Source organism: Mustela nigripes, chromosome 9, assembly GCF_022355385.1.
Source record: "Mustela nigripes isolate SB6536 chromosome 9, MUSNIG.SB6536, whole genome shotgun sequence".
Taxonomy (NCBI): domain Eukaryota; kingdom Metazoa; phylum Chordata; class Mammalia; order Carnivora; family Mustelidae; genus Mustela; species Mustela nigripes.
In genome coordinates, this window is record NC_081565.1 from 38,907,476 (window position 1) to 38,914,172 (window position 6,697).

Consider the following 6,697-nt stretch of genomic DNA (forward strand, 5'->3'; position numbering starts at 1 on the left):
CTTGTTTCATTGATTCTTCTTCTACCCACTTAAGCCCCCATGTTGCATCACCACTTCCTCATATCAGGGAGATCATATGATAGTTGTCTTTCTCTGCTTGACTTATTTCACTAAGCATGATACGCTCTAGATACAAACGTATAGATCCAAAGGGGCACGTGCACCTGAATGTTTATAGCAGCAATGTCCACAATAGCCAAACTATGGAAAAAACCTAGATGTCCATCAACAGATGAATGGATAAAGAAGTAGTGGTATATATACACAATGGAATACTATGCAGCCATCTTAATTATCTTTTAATTAATTATCTTTTCCTATGGCTTTTCATGGTTCAGAAAGACTGTCATGGGCATTGCTTGGGAAAACAGGCATCTTTTCATACTTGGAACATTTCTTCCTTAGAGGACAAGCTCAGGGATTTGCATATAAGAACAAAATAATTCCCAGCAAAAATTAGTACTACAAATTCAGATCCTTTTTTTTACCACTGTAAGTTAAAAATGTAGAATGACTTCTGGGTGAATCTAGACAGAGAAACCTGGGCAGATGAGAATATGTGAGCAGTTCGACATGCTTGGAACTTAGGGTGACGTAGAAAGAGATAAGAGTACTGTATAGAGATATTTCATATCACAGGTTTTGTTGTAAAGACAATGGGGATTTTGAACAACCTTTAATAGGGAACATTTATATTCAGAAGTTCAACTTCTGTCTACTCACCTATTTCAAGGTAAAAGATTCATGATATTTTAGAAATAGGAGGGTCTTAGAGATGTGGTTCATGAACTCAACTTCTGTAGGAAAAAATTAAATGCTCAGGTGCTCAGCAACTTGGCCTCTGCTCCCCAGCTAGTTATTGGCAGCATTGGGGCCAGAATATAGCCCCAGTTCCCAGACCTGTGCTCCTTCTATTATAAATTACCTCCTTTTTTTTTTTTCTTAATTCTCTCTTCAGAGTTTTACATTTACACCATTTTCTTTCAAAACCAAATATGTTTATGTGAGTAATACCTTTGTGGGTATTTCATGATTCCAGTCAAATTAAAAGTAGTAGTGCAAAATTGAAATCGGCTTCAACTGTATGAAAATAGTTGACTCTTCACTCAACCTAGTAATATCAATGTTTAGTGCACTCAACATGGCCCAACCCAGTGATCTTTAAAACTTCCTGAATTAGAAAATTATATGAAGGCTGCCTTATCACTACCAAAGGCCAAATCCAAATACACAACTGGCTGAATTTTTCTGTGATTTGCAACATTTGCAGTAGTTTTTCTTATTTATTTTTTTCTGTTGCAGTATTAGGTGAGGACATCCCAGTTCCTGAATTGATTTTGGTTTTGTTTTGGTTTTCTGGGTTTTTTTTTGTTTTGTTTTTTTGGGGTTTTTTTTGGACCAAGTGGCCTTTTTTCTCACCTCTTCTTTATTCTTTAGTATCTCCTCTATATTATAAAGAAGCAACTACTACTCTGAATAAGAATAAATCTGTTCTTTCTCAAGTTATCTCAGTTTGAGAAAAAGTGTCAGAGGCTCATCTCCAGAACCATAGCTTTTACTATCCTTCATACCTGCTTTGGGTTTTACCAGTTATCAATCTGTACTCACGTCTCAACTATGTGTCTGTACCTCTAGCCATTGCTCTGCACACAAGCAAAGGGTCATGAGAATCCAAGATTTAAGTTGGGATGTAAGGCTTAGAGGAAGGAAGCTTTTCTTAGATTTCTGATGTAAAACCATTAAAACCTACTTTTAACAGAATCTTATATTAGGATAATGCTCATTTTATTTATTTTTATTTTTTTAAAGATTTTATTTGAGAGAGAGAGAGAGAGTGGGGTTGGGGGGAAGGGGCAGTGGGAGATGGAGAAGCAGACTCCTCACTGATCAGGGAGCCCGATTCAGGGCTTGATGCCAGGCACCTGGGTGCTCACTTGGTTAAGTGTCTGCCTTGGGCTCAGGTCAAGATCTCAGGGTCCTGGAATTGAGTCCTGTATCAGGCTCCCTGCTCAGCGAGGAGTCTGCTTCCCCATCTCCCTCTGCCCCTTCACTCATGCTCTTTCTCTCTCTCAAATAAACAAATCATCTTTAAATAAATAACTTACTATTTTATTTTCAAAACTGGCTATTGTTCCTTGCACATATTAACACTGACAACATCAAGGGGGAGATAAAGACTAATGGAGAGGCCTAGGGTATTTAATAGTCAATGATACTATAATAGTGTTGTGTGTTGACACATGGTAGTTCTGGGAGTACAGCTTAACCTGCACAGATGGTGAGTCACTATGTTGCACACCTGAAATGAATGTAACATTGTGTCAGCTATACTCAAAGAAAGAAAGAGGAAGGAAGGAAGGAAGAAAGAAGAAAGGAAGGAAGGAAGGAAGGAAGAATTAATGGAAAGACCGCATTCGGACAGACCTGGATCTCTCAATAATTTTCTATCGGTATCTCAGTCTAATTAGATTTCATAAATGAGATTGTGACAATAATGAAGGATGACAGAACAGGTAGTGAACATGGCAACTGCATATTCGATTTCTGGATAGGTGGCTTATACATGAAAAGAACAGTTTTATTTTTCTTTTTGTTTTTCTAATTGGACTCATAAAATCTTAGAGTAGAAAAAACAATTATAGGTTGCTAAATGGTTAGTTTTGTGTGTCAGCTTGGCTAGGTTATGATGCCTGATTATTTAATCAAACAGTAATCCTGGTATTACCCTGAAGGTGTTTTGTAGATACAGTTGACCTCTATATTCAGTCAGTGCTAAGTATAGGGAATTTTCTTCAATAGTATGGGTGAACCTCACACACTCAGATGAAGAATCTGAGGGGCAAATCTGAAGTTTCCCTAGGAAGACATTGTCTCAAGACTTCAGCATCAGCTTCTGCTTCTGCCTGAGACCTTCCAAAAACTGCTACCCTGTCCTACAGATTTCACTCGCCAGTCGTTACAATTGCATAAACCAATTCCTTACAATAAATTTCTTTTTGTCTGTCTTTACATCTGTCTGTCCGTCCATTCATCCATCTAGCTAATCTATGGGTCTGTCTGTGACTATCAGTCTATTTGCCTATCATCTCTCTATGTATCCATCTATCATCTGTCTATATATCAATAGATTCTTCTCCTACTGTTTTGATTTCCTCTGGAAAACCCTGATACTACTGTTTGGTCTGATTTCCTACCCAATGAAGAAATCTCTTTATATATCTGACGGAAGGTCCTCCAGATTTCAAGTATTTTCATTTTTGGAAAGCACTCTGCTTCTCAATGCAGCCTTTTGCATTGTTGTATTGATAGCCTTATCCCAGTGTTCTATATTTCATGCTTTATAGTAAAATCGTTACTCCAACTTTCTCTTCTGTGGTCTCTAAAATTGATTTAAATACAACTTAGAGTTTCTTCTTTGTTCATGAATCCATTAAGCAAATTAGCACAACTCTTATTATAGTATGCAGTGTATTAAAGCTCCATGTAAACACATTTTCTTTCTGGTGTTATCTAAATTCTTAGTGAATAAAGACTGTGAAGGACTATGTGCCTTTCTTAGGTACTCAGCATCACTGTTGAGTTTGACATCAATCCTGGGATCAGTGAAACCTGCCTCAATATTACTCTTACCTGTTAGTTCTTTCATTTCTTTCTAAAGCATTGGCTATCAACCGGCAGTTTCTACTTGGGATACTTGCAAAATCCCAAATCCTACCTCAAACCGTTTAAGTCATTATTTCTAGGATTGGGTCCAGGTGTGAGAGCTTTTTAAGAGCTCCTCAGATGACCAGTACTGAGCCAGGGTAAGCAAACACTGTTCTGGAGTAACAGAGAACATCTTCCTCCTTGGGGTGCCTGGGTGGTTTAGTCGCTTAAACATCTGACTCTTGATTTTGGCTCAGATCATGATCTCAGAGTCCTGGGATCGAGCCTGGCATCTAGCTGGTCTGTCTGGCCTCTGGCTGTGCTCTTAGTGAGGAGCCGGTTAAAGATTCTCTCTCTCCCTCTGCTCAGCACAGGTTTGTGTACATGCACACACTTTCTCTTTCTCTCAAATAAATAAATCTTTAAAAAAAGAGAGACAGAGAGAAAGAGAGAAAGTCTTCTTCCTCTCCCCATAATACCACTTTAACATTCTGAAGACATTTTTCATATTTCCCTATTTCTTTCCAAATGAATTGTATCTATAGCTCAGATGATTAGTGTTGCTTCCCTCGAACCTGCACCATGCAGTTTGACTTGGTCTGGGGCTCATGGTAACTGATCAGAACCTTCATTATATGCAGCACTGTCAACATGTGGCTTCTGTGAGCCTTTTGAGATTACCATTCTCCTGAATGAGATTCAAAATCTCTAAGATAAAAGCTGTTTCTTTTTTAATCAATTTTTGTTTAGCTTATTTGCAAGTGATACTGAGAGTAGTTGCCATTGGTGGCTCTGCCCTATGACTAATTCCAAATTTAGTGTTTAATAGCCTTTTTTAAAGAAAACGTATTCTTCTAAATGAATACCAGCCTGAGATTTATAGAAAAGACATAGTCTTGACATCTGAAAAACCATGAGTTGATTTCTGATTTTACTAAGTGGTAACAAATGGACCACTAGGAAACAAAAACAAATACAGTGTTAGTTGGGAGAGGTTTGTTTTCCTCATGTGTAAGAGAGGTCAATGCAATAATAGTGTCTTGAAGTAACAGTAAAGATTTTGGTAATACTTGCAAAGGTTTTAGCATAGAGTCTGGCATTTGAAGATATCTGCTAAATTGTATCCATCCTAATAGCATGCCAGCATTTAGAGTGGCTATACCTCTTCTATCCTGACCTCCATTGAACTGCAACAGTTTTATGCCAGTAAGTAACATTTTAGTGAGATTGTATTTATATTATGCTTTTTAAAAAATATTTATTTACTCATTTGAGAGAGAGACAGACAGAGCACAAGCAGGGGAAGAGGCAGAGGCAGAGGGAGAAGGAGACTCCCCACTGAGAGGGGAGCCTGACATGGGGCTTGATCTCAGGACCCTGGGATCATGACCTGAGCTTAAGGCAGACACTTAACCATCTGAGTCACCCAGGTGCCCCTATATTATGCTCTTTTGAAAGGTAGAGAGGTTGAAATGGGCGCCTGGACTAGAAGCAGCTGCTCTACAGAACCCATCTGACACCCCCTGGCTGATTCAGGCACAGACACTCCATTTGATTATGGTCCCACCTCTGAAAGTGCTAGTAAGCCCAGCAGAGACTGATGCTCAGCCTGGGTATTGAACAAAGTTGGTATAAACTTAGTTGTGGGTATCGTTAAGGGAGGTTGGGTCCCAACTGGTTCCCTACCTACTGTACTTCCGGATTAGAATAAAATTCTGCAACATCACAACAGCTGGATTTGGGAGGGCTAGGAAGAAGGAAAAGCATAGTGGATGAGGGTCAGCAAGGAAACAGAAGAAGGCATAGATTCCCCATCGCCTGGCATCTGACATCAAGGCATGTGGAAGCTAGGGCATTTTGCTTGATCCTCATATTGGGTCTGTTTTCTAGCAGAGGAATTCTTTATCCTCATAAGTTTTATTTTCCTAGGGTTGGGGATTAGGGTATATAAATATGAATCTTGTCTTTGTTTAGGGAAAACCAGGAACTGGGAGGCAGCTGTTGATAGGTACTATCTGTGAAAGGCACTTCGGGGGTCAGCGGGATATTCTTTAGGGGGAGAAAGTAATGGTTTCTGTTGAAATGTTTTTCTTGGATTAGTGCATTGCATTTGGAGAAGGGGAGCTTGAGTTTCCAGCAACTCAGGCAACATAGGCTGAGCGTCCAGGGACTTAAACATTCTCTTCTACTTGGTTTCCTCACCTGAAAACAAAACAAAACAAAACAAAAAACCCCATAAGTTAATAAAAACAACATTTTGAACTTGCTGAATATCTTAAATGAAACATTATTGTGTGGCTTGGCACAGAGATTGTCCTGAATATATGGTAGCTGTTACTGCATCACAGACACTATTCCCCAGGGACTGGACAGCTACAGTGTCTATGAGAAAGCACACTATAATGCAAATAATAGATTTTATTCCTGAGTAACTACTAGCACATTTGCCATTTTTTCAAGATCCCAACACACATTCCTTTATCTACATGTCCTTACAAATTGCTAGTTGCTTTGAAATAATATAATTACATGACCCAAGAGTCACAACCATATTAAAAAATGCTTAACAGAGATGTTTTGCTCCTGCCTTGTTTCCACTTACCAGTACAGATAACCATTTTTGTATTTCCTGGGTTTTATTATGATTCTAGTGGATTCTTTAGGCAAATGCAAACAAATATCTCTACATAGTCTTGTATACACTCTTACATAAAAAGTAACATACTGCATACAGTGTTCTGTTTAGGTTTTTGATGACTTATAATGCTGTTCCCATTGGGAATGGAAATGAGGAAGCAGCAGAATGTGAGGAAGTGCTTCTGTTTATTACGGGCCCACCTCTTACTTAACTCTCCCACAGTAGACTTACTCTGTTCTTCTGTTCACCTCCTAACATCCTCCCTTTCCGACCTAAGCACAAGTTGTGATCATTCCTCCACTCCTGTTCCTACCACAATGACGGGCACATAGAAGGACATAATAATAACAATAAGTGCTAGTGGAATGAGTGACAATTAAACATGCCGGGGCCCTGGACATGTTATCTCTGTGT